At 41.8% G+C, this 19220-nt stretch overlaps 1 long non-coding RNA gene across 1 annotated transcript in view; it reads right to left on the reverse strand.

Annotated features, from left to right (window-relative positions):
- LOC147572903 (uncharacterized) overlaps positions 1–18880 on the reverse strand; it is a 32731-nt gene extending 13851 nt beyond the window's left edge. Inside the window, exon 1 of the long non-coding RNA XR_015245458.1 lies at positions 18273–18880. This is a non-coding gene — a long non-coding RNA (uncharacterized LOC147572903). The remainder of the gene's footprint in view (positions 1–18272) is intronic.
- Positions 18881–19220: the final 340 nt, after the last annotated feature.

The raw sequence follows: 19220 nt of genomic DNA on the forward strand, positions 1-19220 counted from the left end.
TTTCACATTATGAGAGGCCCTGGATTCATGGAGATGGAAAACAACAGACCCTCCCTGAGAAGTGGAGGTGGGCCACTGGCTGGTCTCTCCAGCTAGCAGACCAGCAGCGTCTGCACGTCAGCTTCAACAGGAGCATGAGTCACGCTTTTGCCTTAACAAAATGAGATGTATAGCATTATGGACTTTCAGAATAAAGTTTGTGTGTCCTCATTCATTTGGGCATTAGCCAATGGATTTCAACCATTCTTTATCCTTACGCTAGGTCGAGTTCCAAGCTGGTGATGATGTTTTTCTCAGAAATCTGAAGGCGATGCTGTACTGCCTTGTAGAGTTAAGTGTCGCTACTGAGAAATAGGATGCCATTCTAATTCCTGATCCTTTCTTTGTGAATTGTTTCCTCGGGAGCTTTGCTTTTAGGGATTTCTCTTCGTCTCCGGTATTTTGAAAGTACACGATTACGTGCCTTAGTGTGGGTCTATTTTTGCAGTGGGCTCTTGGTTGTCCCCTCAATCTGAGCACTGGGATTTCTGGGGGACATTTAGAAAAACAGCTTTATTGACATATAATCTACATTCCATAAAATTTGCCCACTTAAAGAAAGGAGTCAATTCAATAGTTTTTAGTATATTTACAGAGTTGTGCAGCTATCACCGTAATCTAATTTTGGGACATTTCCATCACCTCCAAGACAAACCTTGTACCCACTCGTCATCATCCCCTATTTGCTCCCACCAGCTCTAAGTAATCACCCATCTACTTTGGGGGCCATTCTTTTGAATTATTACTTTAATAATCCTCCTCAATTTTCTTGGTTCTCTCTTTCTGGAATGTCTTTTATTCAGGTATTGGGTCCCTCAGACTAATGTTTTAGTTTTCTTACCCTTCCTATTTCCATCTCCCTTTTTCTGTTCTGTGTAAGGGATATTTCCCCCACTAAAGCTCCACACCTCTTACTGAAAGTTGTATTTCCAGCAGAATATTTTTAATTTGCAAGAGGCCCTTTTTCCCCCCTCTGAACATTCTTTTTGTAACATTCTTTTTTTCATGAATGTAATGTCTTCTTTTATCTCTGAAGATATCACTTATAGCTTTTTTTGGAGTTTTCTTCTGCTTTTTGCATTACTTATTTCTTCTGAGTTTTTTTTTCTTCTTCTTCTGTTGTTTTGGTCTCTGAGTTTCATAGTAGACCTTCCTCAAACATTTGGTGACTGCCGATTCATACTTAAGAGTGAAGCACTCAAAAGTATTTCTGTGTGTGTAGTTATAAGTTTATTGCGTGGCGATCACCCCTGCTCCTGTGTGTTCATCACTTAGGGGCCTTTAAAACCAATACAAATGCCAAAGCCCACCCCTGGAGTATCTGATTTAATTGGCTGGAATCTTGTCATTCATATTAAAAAAAATTTTTTTTAATGTTTATTTATTTTTGAGAGAGAGACAGAGACAGAGCATGAGCGGGGGAAGGGCAGAGAGAAAGGGAGATACAGAATCTGAAGCAGGCTCCAGGCTCTGAGCTGTCGGCACAAAGCCCAACACAGGGCTGGAACTCGTGAGATGTGAGATCATGACCTCACTTAACTGACTGAGCCACCCAGGCACCCCCCGCCTCGTCATTCGTATTTTTTAAAACTCCCCAGATGATTCTGTTGTACAGGGGAAGGAATCCCTGTGGGGGCCCGAGGCGGGGGGGGGGGGTCCTTAACTACCAATATAGGATATATTTTTTCCCCCAGAGTAATCAGATCCCTCAGAAAAGAAACTTTCCATCTCTTACCTTGGCATCTGACTGCTGACATCCTGAGACCCTCCTGGAAGAAGGGGCTGAGGGTCTCCCAGTCAGCACATAGGTACTCACTCAACCTGGTGTTCTGCAGAGTGGTTGCACCCTTGACTTTGCCCTGTGTGCGCAGGTCTGGAATCAGAGAGGAAGTCTCTGGTCCATTGGTTCTCATTGCTTAGTGTCCAGCATCAGCAACACCTAGAAATTTGTTAGAAGTGCCAATTCCCAGGCCCCATCCTGACTTGCTGCATCAGAAACTCTGGTGGGGGGGGGGGGCGCATCTGGGTGGCTCAGTCAGTTGAGTGTCTGACTTCAGCTCAGGTCATGATCTCACGGTTCAAGGGTTCAAGCCCTGTGTCAGGCTCTGTGCTGACAGCCCCGACCCTAGAGCCTGCCTCTGATTCCCTGTCCTTCTCTCTCTGCCCCTCTCCCACTCGTGTTCTCACTCTCTCTCTCTCAAAAAGAAACCAAAAACAAAACAAAAAAACCTCTGGGAGTGGGGGCCCAGCGACCTCCAGGGAATTCTGATGCCTGCTCACGCTTGGGGACTACTCCTCTGGGCTTCTGTCGGGGAGCAGGGACTGCGTGGGTGCTCAGAGTGTGGGAGGGGACCTGAGGATCCAGGAGCTCTGGAGCAGGCCTTCCTCTGGTCTCCAGCATCTCCAGAAGTCCCTGGGCCCCTCTCTCCACAGCCTGAGATTTTGTATTGGAAAGCAGTAATTTGGGGTCTTTCTTCCATCTCCAGTTTTCACTCCTCTGGTTTCCTAAGACAGTTTTAGCTCCTCCATTTGCTTTCCAGTCCCTGGATTTTATTGTTCTCTCCTCCTTTGCGGTGCTGTTTCTCCTTGCAGCGCATGTCCTTTTTAGTCCCTTGGCTGCCATTTTAAGTGAGGTTGCAGGAGGGTATTTAATCCACCAGGCTTAACTGAAGTCTCATGATATAGATTAAGTGAATAAAGCACATTGCAGGGTGAAAAAAAAAACCCCAAAACTAGATTCTATATTAACAAAGAAAGAAATAAAAAGCACAAAACCACGATATATGATTTCTATATTTGTATGTGCCTGTACGTGTATTTTAATACATGGTATGGATGGATATACTCTCAACTCCTAATGTTACCTCACGGTAATTGTCTTAGGGAGGTGGGGACGGGGGGAGAGGGAGGAACACTATTACTTTTTAAATTTATTTACTCCTGAATTATTTGAATTACTACAAAGAACAAGTATTACTTGTAAAAAATTTTTTAATGTTGAAAATCTATTTGCTTTGCACGAACTGACCTTATTTATTTAACTCATTTAAGTTTATTTATGTATTCTGAGAGAGAGCAACTGGGGTAGGGGCAGAGAGAGAGAGGGGAGAGTGCGAATCCCAAGCAGGTTCCCCACCATCAACGCAAAGCCCCATGTGGGGCTCAAACTCATGAATTGTGAGGTCATGACTTGACCCGAAACCAGGAGCTGGGCGCCCAACCAACCAAGCCACCCGGGCACCCTTATTTATTTTTTAAACATGTTTATTTACTTTTGAGAGACAGAGAAAGAGAGTGCAAGCAGGGGAGGGGCAGAGAGAAAAGGAGACAGAGGGTCTGAAGCAGGCTCTGTGCTGACAGCAGATAGCCTGATGTGGGGCTCAAACTCACCAACCGAGAGATTGTGACCTGAGCCAAAAGTGGGCGCTCAAATGACTGAGCCACCCAGGCCACCCTGAACTGACCTTTTTAAATTTACACAGTGGCCTGTGTGACCCATCCAGGGGTGGGAGGGTCTGGGGTTTCAGGGAAGAAATAGCCCTAAGTCCTAGGTGTTGTCTCAGATTTAGGCTGGGCCCAAACAAAGTCAGAAAGATCCAAATATTCAAGTACCCAAAGTACCTGCTTCTATCCGTGTATTTGGTATAGAATAAAAGAAGTGTTCTCGGGGTGCCTGGGTGGCTCAGTTGGTTGAGCGTCCGACTTCAGCTCAGGTCATGATCTCGCAGTTCATGAGTTCAGGCCCCACGTCAGGCTTTGTGCTGACAGCTCAGAGCCTGAAGCCTGCTGGATTCTGTGTCTCCCTCTCTCTGTCTCTTCCCTGCTCATGCTCTGTCTCTCTCTGTCTCTCAAAGATGAATGAACGTAAAAAAAAAAAAAAAAAAAAAAAAAAAAAGAAGTGTTCTCATCCCTAGCTGGAGATTAGACTTGCCCTGGAGTACAGAAGAATGTGAGCAGCCACAGAAACAACAAAACACCTCACTGTCCCACCCATGGACTAATTAAATCCCAGGCAATTCTAATGTGCAGCAAGGGTTGACACTCATTTATGCAGATGTTATTTTAATCCCTTTAAAAATTTTTTTTAACATTTATTTATTTTTTGAGAGACAGAGACAAAGCATGAGCAGGGGAGGGGCAGAGAGAGAGGGAGTCACAGAATCCGAAGCAGGCTCCAGGCTCTGAGCTGTCAGCACAGAGCCTGCCGTGAGGCTTAAACTCATGAAGTGTGAGATCATGACCTGAGCCAAAGTCGGACACTTAACTGACTGAGCCCTTAACTGATTTAATCTCTTTTCAAAATCAGAAAGATCAGCTCTCTGATGTCACTCGGATCTTAAAAACAGATCGCTTTGCTAGATTTTTAAATTCTTCAACTTTCTGGGGCGCCTGGGTGGCGCAGTCGGTTAAGCGTCCGACTTCAGCCAGGTCACGATCTCGCGGTCCGTGAGTTCGAGCCCCGCGTCGGGCTCTGGGCTGATGGCTCGGAGCCTGGAGCCTGTTTCCGATTCTGTGTCTCCCTCTCTCTCTGCCCTTCCCCCGTTCATGCTCTGTCTCTCTCTGTGCCAAAAATAAATAAACGTTGAAAAAAAATTAAAAAAAAAAAAATTCTTCAACTTTCTGACATCACATAGCACAATACTGGGGAAGTTTTTAGTCTATCTTAAAATACTACCTAGATTTGGCTTTGCAAGAACCACAGTGATCAACTGTGCACTATATCTCATAGCATTTGCAAGCTGAATGCTCTCTCATGGGCCTCAGAGATAATGCGACTCTTCATTTTACAGATGAGGAAATGTCACCCAGAGGTATTCTCTCACACATTTACTACACTGGGGGGGGTGGGGGGAGGGTGGAGAAAGAGTGTGTGTGTGTGTGTGTGTGTATGTGTGTGTGTGAGAGAGAGAGAGAGAGAGAGAGGAGAGAGAAGAGAGAAGAGAGAGAGAGAGAAAGTGAATATTGTAAAATACTTCTATTACTTTTACAAGTGTATGTAACTGGTTTATTCTATATTATGACAGAAACATTCTCTAAAGATCAGTTTTACTTAACCTTGAAAAAAAAATCAGTCAAGGTCCAAATGAATTGAGAATTGCTCATCTATTCTTCCTTGTGGATTTGTACTAACTCAAGTCCTGGCCTTGGCCTCTTGCAGAAAACAAAGAATAATTTTCTTTTAAAAAAAATTCTGTACCTTTATCCAATGTGCTTCTCTAAGCTTCTTCTTTGCAGCTTTACTGAAAGTATTTTGTTTCAGAGAGAAATCCTCTCGGATTAACCTGCAATGTCCCAGAACAAATGGTGTGCTGTGTGAGCCAGGCACTAGATTGCCAGCTTCTGTGTCTGAGAGCCACGGAAGGCTTGAGGTCAACGTGTTTTCCTTACTGAGGTCAAAGTGAGTAACAAGACAAGGTAGTTCACAGCAGGAAACAGGTCACTCATGTAATGAGCTAGAACTCGTAAGTTCAGGAGGGAGGAAGGAAATTAATGCTCATTGGGTGAAAATTTATTCTTGGGTTTTCCTCTATTAAAATCACATTACATTTCCAATCTATGCCATTACAAACAACATAACATGTGCTATGTTATCTCAAATGTACATTTATGGCTTCTTAGGCATATCTGTTAACCTACATGTATATTTACATCCCATGCCTGCATTATTTAGATGTATGTATTCCCATATGTACAAAAGTATGTCCTCATGTACGTGGTCTCATGTGTACTTTTGTGTTGCATCACGTGTATACTCGATCATTGGCATATTTTTTCCTATTTTTATTAAGATTTATTGGGGCGCCTGGGTGGCGCAGTCGGTTAAGCGTCCGACTTCAGCCAGGTCACGATCTCGCGGTCCGGGAGTTCGAGCCCCGCGTCAGGCTCTGGGCTGATGGCTCAGAGCCTGGAGCCTGTTTCCGATTCTGTGTCTCCCTCTCTCTCTGCCCCTCCCCTGTTCATGCTCTGTCTCTCTCTGTCCCAAAAATAAATAAATGTTGAAAAAAAAAATTAAAAAAAAAAAAGATTTATTGAGGTATAATTTACATGAAATAAACACATATTTGAACTGTACAATTTATAAGTTTTTATATAGGTATACACCCATGAAACCATTACCACAATCAAGATAATGAATACATCCACCTTCCCAAGTTTCTTTTTGGCCATCTGTAATCCCTCTCAGTCCCTCTCCACTCTCCTATTCCCCCTGCTGATCTGTTTTAATTTTGCATTTTGTAGAATTTTATACAAATGGAGTCATGAGTATTACTCTTCTTTCTCTGGCCCCTTTCAGTCAGCATAATTATTTTCAGATTCATCCATATTGTTACATATATTGGTGGCTTGTTCTATCTTGTTGCTGAGTATTTACCACAATTTATTTATTCATCCACTTACTGATGAACATTTGGATTATTTCCACTTTCTGGCTATTATGAATAAAGCTGCAATAAACATTCATGTACAAGTCTTTGTATGAACACAGCTTCCTTGGGGCACCTGGGTGGCACAGTCGGTTAAGCGTCCGACTTCAGCCAGGTCACGATCTCGCGGTCCGGGAGTTCGAGCCCCGCGTCAGGCTCTGGGCTGATGGCTCAGAGCCTGGAGCCTGTTTCCGATTCTGTGTCTCCCTCTCTCTCTGCCCCTCCCCCGTTCATGCTCTGTCTCTCTCTGTCCCAAAAATAAATAAACGTTGAACACAGCTTCCTTTCTCTTTGGTAAATACCTTGAAGTAGAGGGGATGGTTCATAAGTTAGGCGTATGTTTAACTTTTTAAGAAACTGTCAAACTTTCCCATAGTTGTACCATTTTCTACTCCTACAGTAGTATATGAGAGATCACCCTGGCCAACACTAGGTGTGGTCAGACTTTTTATTTTAGACATGTTAGTGGGTGTGTAGAGGCATCCTGTGGTTTAAATTTGCATTTATTCAATGACTAATGATGTTGTATATCTTTTCATGTGCTCATTACCCATCTGTATATCATCTTTGGTGAAGCATCTGTTCAAATCCTTTGCCACTTATTTATTAGGTTGTCTCTTTTCTTTTTTTTTTTTTTTTTAATTTTTTTTTTTCAACGTTTATTTATTTTTGGGACAGAGAGAGACAGAGCATGAACGGGGGAGGGGCAGAGAGAGAGGGAGACACAGAATCGGAAACAGGCTCCAGGCTCCGAGCCATCAGCCCAGAGCCTGACGCGGGGCTCGAACTCACGGACCGCGAGATCGTGACCTGGCTGAAGTCGGACGCTGAACCGACTGCGCCACCCAGGCGCCCCAGGTTGTCTCTTTTCTTATGATTAAGTTTTAAGACTTTTTATGAATTCTGGATACAAGGACTTGGTCAGCCCTGTAATTTGAAAATATTTTCTCCAATTCTATGGCATTTAAAAAAATTTAACAGTGTCTTTCAAAGAGCACAAGTTCCTAATTTTTGTGAAATCCAATGTATTACTCTTAGAAATGGATTGTTCTGTTGGCTAAGAAATCTTTGCCTATTCCAAGGTCACAAAGATTCTCCCCTATGTTTTTTTTTAATTTTTTAATTTTTTAATGTTTATTCATTTTTCGAGAGACAGAGCGCGAGCAGGGGAGGGGCAGAGAGAGAGGGAGACACAGAATCCAAAGCAGGCTCCAGGCTCTGAGCTGTCAGCACAAAGCCCAACATAGGACTCAAACTCACGAACCGTGAGGTCATGACCTGAGCCGAAGTCGGATGCCTCTCCGACTGAGCCACCCAGGCGTCCCGTCTCCTTTGTTTCTTCTAGAAGTTTTATAGCTTTAGGCTTTATATTTAGATCTATGATCCATTTTGGATTACTTTTTAATATCACGTGAGATATAAGTCAAACTTCATTTGTTTTTGGCATAGATACAAAATATTTTTTACAAGATGTTCCTTGGGGCACCTGGGTGGCTCAATCGGTAAGCGTCCGACTTCGGCTCAGGTCATTATCTCCTGGTTTGTGAGTTCAAACTCCGCATTGGGCTCTGTGCTGACAGCTCAGAGCCTAGAGCCTGCTTTAGATTCTGTGTTTCCCTCTCTCTCTGCCTCTCCCCTGCTCACATTGTGTCTCTCTCTCATAACTAAACATTAAAAAAAATTTTTTTTTTAATTCTAAAAGATGTTTCTTTCTCCACTGTACTTTTACACCTTTGTCAAAAATCAATTGACTATATATGTGGGGTCTATTTCTGGACTCTCTAATCTGTTCCATTGATCTATTTGCTTATCATTCCTCCAAAACCACATTATCCTCATAATTGCAGCTTTAAAACAAGACTTAAAATCACATAATATAAATCCTCCAAATTTGTTCTTTTTTTTCAAAAGTGTTTTGGCCATTCTAAGTCCTTTGAATTTCCATATAAAATTTAGAAGTAGACTATCAATTTCTATTAAAATAGCATGGTAGAGTTTTTATTAGGATTGCACCAAATCTATAGGTCAATTTTGGAAGAAGTGACAATGGTGAGTCTTCTAATCCACAAACGCGGCATATCTCTCCATTTATTTACATTTTAATTTTTCTCAGCAGTATTTTGTATTTTTAATGTACTAGTCTTGCACATCTTTTGTCATTTATTTCTTTTTTTAAGTTTATTTATTTTTGAGAGAGAAAGAGAGCAAGTGGGGAAAGGCAGAGAGAGAGGGAGAGAGAGAAAATCCAAAGCAGGCTCCACACTGTCAGCATGGAGCCTGATGCAGGGCTCAAACTCACCAACCTTGAGATTATGACCTGAGCCAAACTTAACCAACTGAGCCACCCAGGTGCCACAATATATATATTTCTAAGCATTTCATAGTTTTGTTGCTATCATATATTTTTAAATTTCAATTTCTAATTGCTGCTAGTATATAAAAATGCCACAGATTTGTGTCTGTTGACCTTGAATCCTGAAATCTTCTTAAACTCACTTATTAGTTCTGGTAGCTTTTTTTTGGAGATTGGATAGGATTTTCAGTGTAGATAATCATAGAGTCTCCATAGTTATTATTTCTGGTGTTTATTAATCCTTCACAGACCCATATTACTACCACTTGGTATAGTTTTTCTTATGCCTGAAAATTACCTTTAATATTTCTCACACCATGGATGTTCTGGTGACAATTTTTCTTTCTTTTCTTTTCTTCTTTTCTTTTCTTTTCTTTTCTTTTCTTTTCTTTTCTTTCTTTCTCTTTCTTTCTTTCTTTCTCTCTCTCTCTCTCTCTCTTTCTTTCTCTCTCTCTCTCTTTCTTTCCTGTATGTCTGAAATGTCATATTTTGCTTTTGTTTTTGAAAGATATTTTCATTGGGTTATGGAATTCTACATTCACAGATTTTCTTTCAGTAATTTAAAGATGTTCTGACTGCTTGTAAGATTTTTCTCTTTATCAGTGGTTTTAAGAAATTTAATTATGATGTGCCTTAGTGTAGTTTCATTTATGTTTATTGTGCTTGGGGTTCACTGAGCTTCCTAAATCTATGAGTTTACAGTTTTCATCAATTTTGGAAAATTTTAGAACATTATTTCTGCAAGCATTTTTTCTGTTCTCTTTCTCTATCTTCTCCTTCAAACTCCAATGACCTCATTGGCTTATTTTAGATTACCTAAAAAATAAATAACTGTAGCCCATAGATGGATGGGACACAGAGAAGGTAATACAACTGGTCTTTGATTTATCATAGCAAATGAGATGGAGAAAGAGATAATCAAGGCGAGATGGGTAATGTGCTGGGTGAGAAGTCAGAAGTTCCTTGTTTGAACTGCACCAAAGTTAACTATGCAACTTGACATTCGCCTCTTTATCTTTTTGGATCTCAATATTCTCAACTGTGAGATCTGGGAGTTGTTCTAGGTGACACTTGAAGTTGTCATCAACTTACAAAGTTTTTGATGCTGGGTGAATTTTGTTGAGAGGAAAGGGGAAAGAAAGGACTGCATTCATTCTCATATCTTCACATGTGTCTAGTATCCATTCTTCTTCTCCCTTCTTAGCGTAACGAGTTTGAGCAATCTGAGCTCAACAGAGTTAGGGAACTTGGTTATTTGGACCAATCCTCTCTTTGAAAACAACTAAAAGCTGAATTTTTAAAAATTCCTTAAAAACACCAAAGAGCCTGACAAGGTTGTGTGAAATTACTAGGCAAATCAGGAACTGAGAGAAATAAGCAGAATACTGAAGCCACGCTTGCCTGTCCAGGGAATTGATTTATTATTGGCCTAGATCCCTAAAGATAAGGATGTTCCCAGCGACTGAGAACTTGATGACATAATTTATCTTCATCCAATGGATGGGACCGTGACCTTAAGAACACGGTCCATCTCTACAGTGAATCCCTTATTTAATATTAGTTGTGTTCAAGGATTGGATGTTCTGTCTGGAACAAAAACTGTCATTATGTAAGAGAGCTCAAGCTGAGCTTTTAGATCATTAAACTACTTGACATGACTCTAAGTTCTTATTTCACAGCCAGAAATTCTTAAACCATATTCCTAGGCCTTCCATAGGTTCTGGAAAAGATGTGCAATTTCGCTGGGCAGGACCTCCCCCTCATTCTGCCACTTACTTTCCCAGTTGCTTTCATTTCTCCCAACTGTCAGGCATGTTGTGAAATTGAGTTTCAGTATCATTCTATTCCAATCCATCAGCTCAGATACTAATCATGAAACAGGTCAATGTGTTAGCTCCCAACAAAGCATTTCTGTTTTAGATTTGCCAAAATAGACTTCCAAAGGCATGTGCTTATAAGGATGATTGATGAGTCAACAAAACTTCAGTGGGGTCACTTTTAATTTGGGCCTGGGAAAACTAACAAGCCCTTTGTACCTCCCGGTTGTCAACAGTGGCCCATGTTGAGTAGGAGGCATCACAGAAATAACTCCTGTTCAATCCAGGCCAACTCAAAGATTCCCCAGGTGTCGTGCTTATAGCTTGAGAATTACGGCAACCAGGATATAAGCAGTGCTGGAGGTAAATGTTCTCATTCTTTTGCTTTGTATTTCCAAAGTTCCATTCACAACGTCCGTTACACGTGTGTCTGTGTGGCTTGGATGGTGACTGAGGCTCCATAAGGAGTGTTAACTGCAATGATGTAGAGAGAATAGTTGAGGCTTATGTATCCTAGTGGAAAAGCCTTTTCAGGCCTGTTCTCTGTTTTCTGCTCCTTCTCCTCAAAGGATGCCCTTTTAAGGTTTTTATTCTCTGGAGTGAGGCTGTTATTCCATTCTCTAATTTCCCAAGAGGCAGTCAAAATTAGGAGGGCTTCTGTCTCTATTGCTTTTCCTGGACTTACACATCTCCAATGTATAATTACAATTGCAACATAGTAGTAGTCTTTCCTGTAGTTTTCAGAAGCAAATTAAGCTATCAATAAACCTTCTAGATCAAGAAGTTAGGAATGCATCTTTTACTCTAAATCAGTATACCGCATATTCACGGGAATGATGTTTTGGGAAGCATACAGCTCCTCTATCACAACACACCTTTCACAACGAATATTGAGCTTTTACAACGTGCCAGGCACTATTCTAAGCCAGAGACACAGAAGTTAATAAAAACAAAGTATTTATCCCTTATCATTATCCAGTTGAGATAATACTCCCTGGCCAGTTTACTCTGTGAGCATGATCTTCATTCAGCAAGACTCAAAGCACTGTGAATTACATTTATGTAGTAATTGGAGGATTTACATCGATTTCAACTGCAAAGGAAATGGCAATGTCCCTACCTTACTACCCACCTGCCATGACACCTAGCAAACACATACATTCTTTATACTACGTGGCTTAGGTGCTTTTCAAACCAGGACTCATGATACTGCTTATTTGTTTAAAAATAAACACTAAACATCAAAACATTAGCCACAGTTTCAAGTAGCATACTCAATGCATATTTATTTTGTTACAGCGTTTGGAAAGTGAGAGAATTCTTTTTTGTGCCAAAATAGCAAAGAAAAATATGAAACACAATAAAGAGACTGGAGTCTAAGCTTTGACCTAAAGTGCTACACATTGACTCTGATTCTTTTTGCTTTCATATGCCACGAGAGGTTCTTTTTTTTTTTCTTTTCCTTTTGGCATTAAATTGACCTTATCTGTCAAACCCAAAGACTCAAGGCTGCAATACAGCATTATGCCTTTGTTCTCATAACCCTTTACTATCTTGTGTAGTTTTCAGGAAGCTAGACTTAAAAAACCAATCATAACACAGTGTCTCTTTCCACCAAAGATTTTTTCCTTCATTTTAAGAGTTTTTAAATATTTTGTAATGAATTCCAACTGGGATGCATGTGGGTTGGGCAGTGGAACAAGGATCATTTAACTGGCTCTTGCTGAAGAGGAAGGAAAATCTTAATAGGAGAACGTATTTATTTAGGTTGCTTGCATTTAAGAGAAATGTCCTTTCCCCCCTTCCACTCAGATGGGCTGTTCATTAGCTAGGCTGAATCACAAAGCAGAAGCAGAAAGAGTCTGGTTGGAAGCTGCCACCTCTTCAACAAAAGCAGCCACGTACATGAAGGGTTTAATTCGCTTCATGTGGTCCAGGGCTGAGTGGAGAAGGCAATGGGACATCTGGAACATAGATGAACATATTCCCTGATGGAGGCTGGGAGCAGTGCAATTCCTCTCTGATTAGCAATCTAAAACATGCACTCTCTTTGCACCTTTCATTCAGCCAGAGAGAGGCTGTTCCAGGTATGAACATCAAGATTCCACGGGGAATAAATAATTCAGCTGAGATGAAAGAGCCAATAAGAATTTCAGCTCAGAGCTCAAGGAAACTCCGAACCTAATATGTTGAGAATAAACATCTCCTATTATGGAGAACTTGTTTTGGCGCTAACCCTCTATTACCAACTGCTCTGAGGGCTCGGAACCTCTGATAGTGCTGGGAGAGAGGTTCATTCTTTTAAATTTCACCTTAACCCCTGCCAAGTGGTGTTATAGAACAAGCAGGAAAAAATGCTAACCCTTCCTCCACCATTTCTGTAACACTTCCATCTGGGTATCCATCTGGGAGAATTTCAGAAAGTCTGGAATGTGTAGACATTCCAGACACAAATTCCCACTTTCCTTTGCTCAATTAAAACTGAACATTGTTACTACTTACACTTTGTTCATTCTTGCAAGTAGCTTACTATGGTCACCTGGCCAAAATAATGACCCTGTCTTTCCTTACGCAGACTAGGCGAGTGACACCTACTGGAAATGAGATAAATTTATCCTAAGGTATCCTTGGAAACAACAGATTTGGAACAGAGGACTAAAAGTCAGAGATTGCTAACTGCATATCTTGTTTTCCTCCAAGGGCTTCAACCTTTTCTTCTCTTGCCTGCTCTTTCGGATACCCAACATTCCTATCAAGTATACCTTCCACTATCTTTTTAAAGGGCTAATTCCCAACTTTTCCATGAAAAAGTCCCTTGCCAATCTAACATAGTGACTTTCCTCCTGCCAAACCACCGAACAAATCATACATTGAACAAAATCTTCTTTGTTTCTCTCTCAAAGTACTATCACTATTGTGCACATCCAACGAGATATTTATTGAAAGGAGAATGTACATCAGACCTAGATGTTGCCCTTAAGGAGCTTGTAGTCCAGCGGAGAAGATAGCTATATTACAAGCTGAAAGTAGTAAGGAAAATAAAGAATGCAAAGATAAACTACTGTCCTTTACAGTGTCACTTTGGAGTGAGCAAAATCAGGGTAAACTTTGGGAAGAAGGTAAGTTGTGTGGAGAGCTGTGACGGATGAATGGCTTATGTGGCTCTAGAATTGGCAGAAAGGTCATTCCAGACATAGGAAACAACGCGGGCTCCAAATCTGAAGGAAGGAAAGTATGGATCATGTGTGAAAAGCATCAAATAGTTTCCTTTGATTACAGGGAAGTGATCAAGGAATATTTTATAAAATGGGGTTAAATAGGAAACTGGGGGGGGGCACATAATGGAGACCAAAGAGTTTACAAATTTGCATCGGGACACACGGGAGGTTTCTGAGAAATTATATGCTTTCAGGAAACTGACCTGGGAACAGCATGTATGCTGAAATGGAGACGGTGGAGTTAGAGAATCCAGTTAGGAAGCAGTTGTATAGTTTAGAACAGAAGTAATGAGGTTGTGGCAGTGAATGGAGAGTTGACAGATTGTAAAAGTACAACTGGAACTCAGAAACTGATGAGAATTTGAACGAACCTGGAGGGCGGGAGAGGAGACACTGATAACTCCAAAGTGTTCAATTTGGAGGACTTGGAAAGCATTAACACATCACAGTAGGGAATACAGGAGGAAGGAAAGAGAAATGAAGAAAAGAACAATGAATTTTGTTGAGAACATGTTGAGTTAGAAGTGGAGGTGGTATATCATTGACATGTCCAGCATGCAATTGGTTTATGATGTTCCCGAGCTCTGTGTAGATCAGGGGCAGAGTCACTAATGTAGAGATCATTGCTAAAAGCATAAAACTTGTTAAGGTAGAGAGCACTGTGAGAGAAAGGAGAGAGATAAGACAACTCAACTTTGGACACATTTACTGAAAAAAGACCCAGGGAACAAACAGAAAAAAAAAAAAAATGCTCTGAGAGCAAGGAAGAAAGCCAGAAGAATACGCTATTATAGAAACTAACAATGGAAAAGTTTTGTTTGTTTTTTGCTTGTTGTGGAAAAGTTTTAATAATAATAATAAAAAAAGACTTAGCTAACAATGTTGAATGCTGTAATGAGTTCTAGGAGAATTACAGAAAGTGGTCTTTGGATCTGGTGTGGCAAATTACTGATTTTTAAGAAAGCCGTTTTTGAGGAAGCCAAGCATTTTAAAGGGTTAATGAGTAAGTTAGGGAGTGGGACAGAGAAAAGAGCCCTTGACTGGGAACCAGAGACCCTGAGTTCCAGCTTGGCCTTGCTGTTAAGCTGCTGTATGACCTCTTAACCTCTCTTGAGCTGTTTCTCAGTCTTCAAAATTCTATAAAATCTCTCCTGACTATCATTTCCAAAGATTCAAGTAAGCTAACTATGGACCTAAACTCTACGGAGATCCTGAGCTACCTATTTTTACCGGGTATATGCCAATTTCAATACTTGTAACTTGTGTAAAAGTAAGGCTCTAAGTGTTTCCTAATACAAAATAATTCAGACCATATTCTTCAAGTATCTGCTTCAAGGAAACCTTCCTCCAGCCTCCTCCCATCCCCAGTCCTTTACTTTTTTTTTTTTAATTTTTTTTTCAACGTTTATTTATTTTTGGGACAGAGACAGAGCATGAACGGGGGAGGGGCAGAGAGAGAGGGAGACACAGAATCGGAAACAGGATCCAGGCTCTGAGCCATCAGCCATCAGCCCAGAGCTTGATGCGGGGCTCGAACTCCCGGACCGCGAGATCATGACCTGGTTGAAGTCGGACGCTTAACCGACTGTGCCACCCAGGCGCCCCTCCAGTCCTTTACTTTTAAAAACTAAGCTAAGATAGTGTCTCTAGTTTATCCAGCAACTTGTCCTATTGCCTAAAATCAGGGGGTGCCCCCAGAAGCCTTTCTTGTTTGTTGAAGTCTATTGGGTAGTATTAACAATCAATCCCCAAATCATGGCTTTCCAGCCATGTGTGATCATATACTTGTACAAGGGCATTTTCTGAAACTCAATGTCTCATATCACAAAATCAAACCAGAAATGTTATTCAAGAAGAACCCAGATGCACTGAAGAAAGAACATTTGCTTTATCTGGGGGCTTTTAATCTATCAGGATCCTATAGCAATACAAACTCAGAATCACTGAAATGTTAAGGACTATAAAACTTTTAGTTGGGTTCAAGCACATAGTTTCGTAATATATTTGAAGTTAGTGTAGGTGTGAAGTAGTTCGATTGAATCTTGCGATTAAAGTTAAAAAACAATGCTTCGTTTTAACACACACACACACACACACACACACACACACACACACACACACACACGAGGATAGGATAACTTTCTCTTGTTGAGACACCAGTAAATTTTCCTGGAGTTCTCATCCCTTGCCTTTCTTTCCTCCAGAGAGGTTGGCCTGTTCTTTCTCAAGAATTCTTGTTTTAATTCCAAATGGATATTGTAGAAAATAAAGGGGTAAAAATTTAAGTTGTTTTTGAAAGAACATATAACTCAGCTCCAAATTCGGTGGAGAAAAGGAGAAAAAAAAAGGACAGTTAGCATCTTTTGTGCACCTGTTATATGCCCTACATGTTCATGTACATTATCTTACTCAAGCCTGACAATAAGACTTTGCAGTAAATTTAGCTTTGGTGTTAGAGATAAGAAAAATGAGGCTCAGGGAGGTTAAGCTATCCTTTCAAGGTCAAATGGCAAGTTATAAAACTAGGATCGAAACAAGAGCTGAAACAAGACTCCAAAGCTCAAGCATGTTCTACTTTACCATGCAGTTCAGTCTAGTGAAAAATTCACTCTTGAAAAGGTCTTAGCATTTGAGGCATAAAAGCCTCCAAATTCTGTTGTATCTGCACTGAGTCCGATCGAAAAAAAATTAAACAAAACAAAAACATCCCAAAACATCACACACGCTCTTAGTTCCCCTCCCAACTGAAATTCAGTAGGGAGGACAGTTCCTGAGTCATGTTCACAGAAAGCTGTCCTTGGATTCTGTTATTGAGCTCACACCCCCATTCCTGACTTCCCAAGTGGCACCGAGAAAGAGAAGAGGAAATGTAAGAAAAGTATAAGATGGGATCCTCTGACACCGTGGTGGAAATTAGCACATTTCCCAGAAGACCAAGATAAAAATGCATGTGAGAAGAACAAGGGAAGCAAACAGATGGGGCAATAAAATGGAGGCGGAATGAGCTCATCAGGATTTCCAGCACACGGTTTAAGTCCATACTGGGCTCTCAGCTGACCTGGGAGCCAGGAGACATAGTGAATGAGTGGGTGGTTACTATGCTGCAGCATCAGTTACACGAAGAGATTAGGTGGAGCTGATTCACTGTGGCAGGATCGGCACGACTTTTCAAGTGGAGGAAAATCTGTGGGCCCTGGTCTCAGCCACTCGCATAACCATCCTTATGGACAGCATGAGTCACATGTGTGGGATCCTGCAGGTAGACAGTATTGTGCCGTGAGTAAACCAAGGGCAAGCTTTCATGTTGCCGAGAGCAGGTCTCAACCACAGCTACGGCACATCTTTGTGTGAAGGTTTATCCGCCGGATACGCAAACACCCCGCCTTCCCATACTCCTCCTGGGCTACAGGTGGTTCGTAACACAAACAGAAAGGACAAGGCTCCGGAACGTTCGTCACACCGAACAGTGATTCTTTTCCAAACTATCAGACCCCAGAAGGGTCTTTGGAAGAGTCTAGTCTAAGCCCCTTACCTGATACACAGCAAACTGAGGTCCAGGGAAGAGGAATGACTTGCCCCAAACCACTCAGCTAGTGACAGAGTGGGCATGAGGACTCAGTTCCCCTGTTCCTAAGCCAGCAGACTCTGCTGCACCAGCAAGCCAAAGTCAAACCCTAAATAGCATATACCCTGTGAACTAAGCCCTCTAATTATACTGCCTCCAAAGGAAATAACATCTTAAATGCCTGGGTCTCTCTCTCCGGGCTTTGGCAATTTCACTGACAATTTCCCGTACTGGAATCTCTTTTGAGAACTTTAAGAGTAATTATTTTCGGATATATGCTTTGTTATTTTTATGCCTTCTTACACACTGCTTTCTTTGTTCATGAGAAAATTAGGATTCTGGAAATACACTTGACTTTATTTAATTATTAAAGGAACAAGCATCCATTTCAAGTAGTTGCGAACGTAAATGTCATCGGTGTGCGTCAAGAATGGATGTATGGGAACAATATAGGCTAATTACTCTATTTTGACATCCAATTAAGATCCACTTTGGTCTCAGGAAAAATCATCAAACCTATGGAGTGAAAACTGAAGAGCGAAATCCTTACCTGGATCATTCTGAACATGTCTGGATTTGGTGCCTTTATGGCATCATCTAAAACGTAACATTTTTTAACATGTTTTGCAACCTGACTGCCTTCATTACTGCAGCCTGTGTATATGTGGGCTCGCTGGAACTTTCGGGGTTTTCAAGGAGCTTAAGTAAGGATGTAGAAGGAATGAGCCCGTTCAAGGTCATGCTTACTAGGTGAAGCTGATGCCTCCTGGTGACCCCTACCAGCAGCAGCATAAGCCCATTACCCAGTCTCCCTCCTCCCCACCTCATACCTTTTTTACAAACTTATATTCTTACCTGAGCCATCATCACTTCCATTGTCCTCTGCTTTGGGTGTTGTGGAGAACAGATTTGCTGGCTCTAATGTTTATCCATGACGAGATTTCCACGAATAGAACTTTCCTCGTAATTTAGTAACATTGTCCTTGAAAACCCCACGACTATTTACATAACGGAAGCTATTGTTTGAAGTGCAAAGCAGGTCAAAATTTGGTTTCTGGAGATTAATCACTGCGGTCTGTTTTATATTATCATAATAATTTCATTTATTTTGATACAATTTGTTTTCAGCATCAACCTCAGCTTCTGTGCACAAGTGACAAATCCATTTGTTTCTGGTATAATGGATAATGTGATTAATGACCTTGCAACAGGATTTCTTAAAAACACGGAGGAAAAAAAAAGTTTCCATTTATAATGTGCAGTAAACCAGCTCAGTCTGTAGCTGTGCCTCAAAAATCCCTCTGAACTTGTTTGCACGCCACAGCCAAGATTTTCAAACAAATTTGCTCCTGCCTTTTGGGGTTTCTGTCCAAAGCTGTTCTCTCCAAGAATGAGCGGACAGCGGCGTCAAATTGGGAAAGTGGATCTACGGGCAGCCCGCTCGCAAGGGTGGGGCCCCGGTATACTACGCGGTGCCATCTCCGTGGCCGCGCTCCGACGAAGCCAAGGAGCCCAGGCCTCGCTGAGTAAGGTCACACCACCTGCTGGGCTGTCGCCAGGCCCGCACGCGACGTCTCTGCGGGCGGCCTCGTGACTCCGGCCCCCGCGCCAGGCCCCCCGGTGGGGGCCGCGCGCGCGCGAGGGTGTGCGGGCGCCCCCTCCGCGCAGTCGGCATCCGGCGCGCGTTTCCGGTGCCCGCGGACCTGAGAAGTCTTCCGCAGGCGGCGGGTGGGAGTGGGGACCGGGAGGGTGGACGTGCACGGGGGCGACCGTCGTGCGTCTCCTTCCCGCCTTCGGGTGACG

Source organism: Puma concolor, chromosome E3 (assembly GCF_028749965.1).
Source record: "Puma concolor isolate L17-30 chromosome E3, mPumCon1.1.hap2, whole genome shotgun sequence".
NCBI lineage: Eukaryota > Metazoa > Chordata > Mammalia > Carnivora > Felidae > Puma > Puma concolor.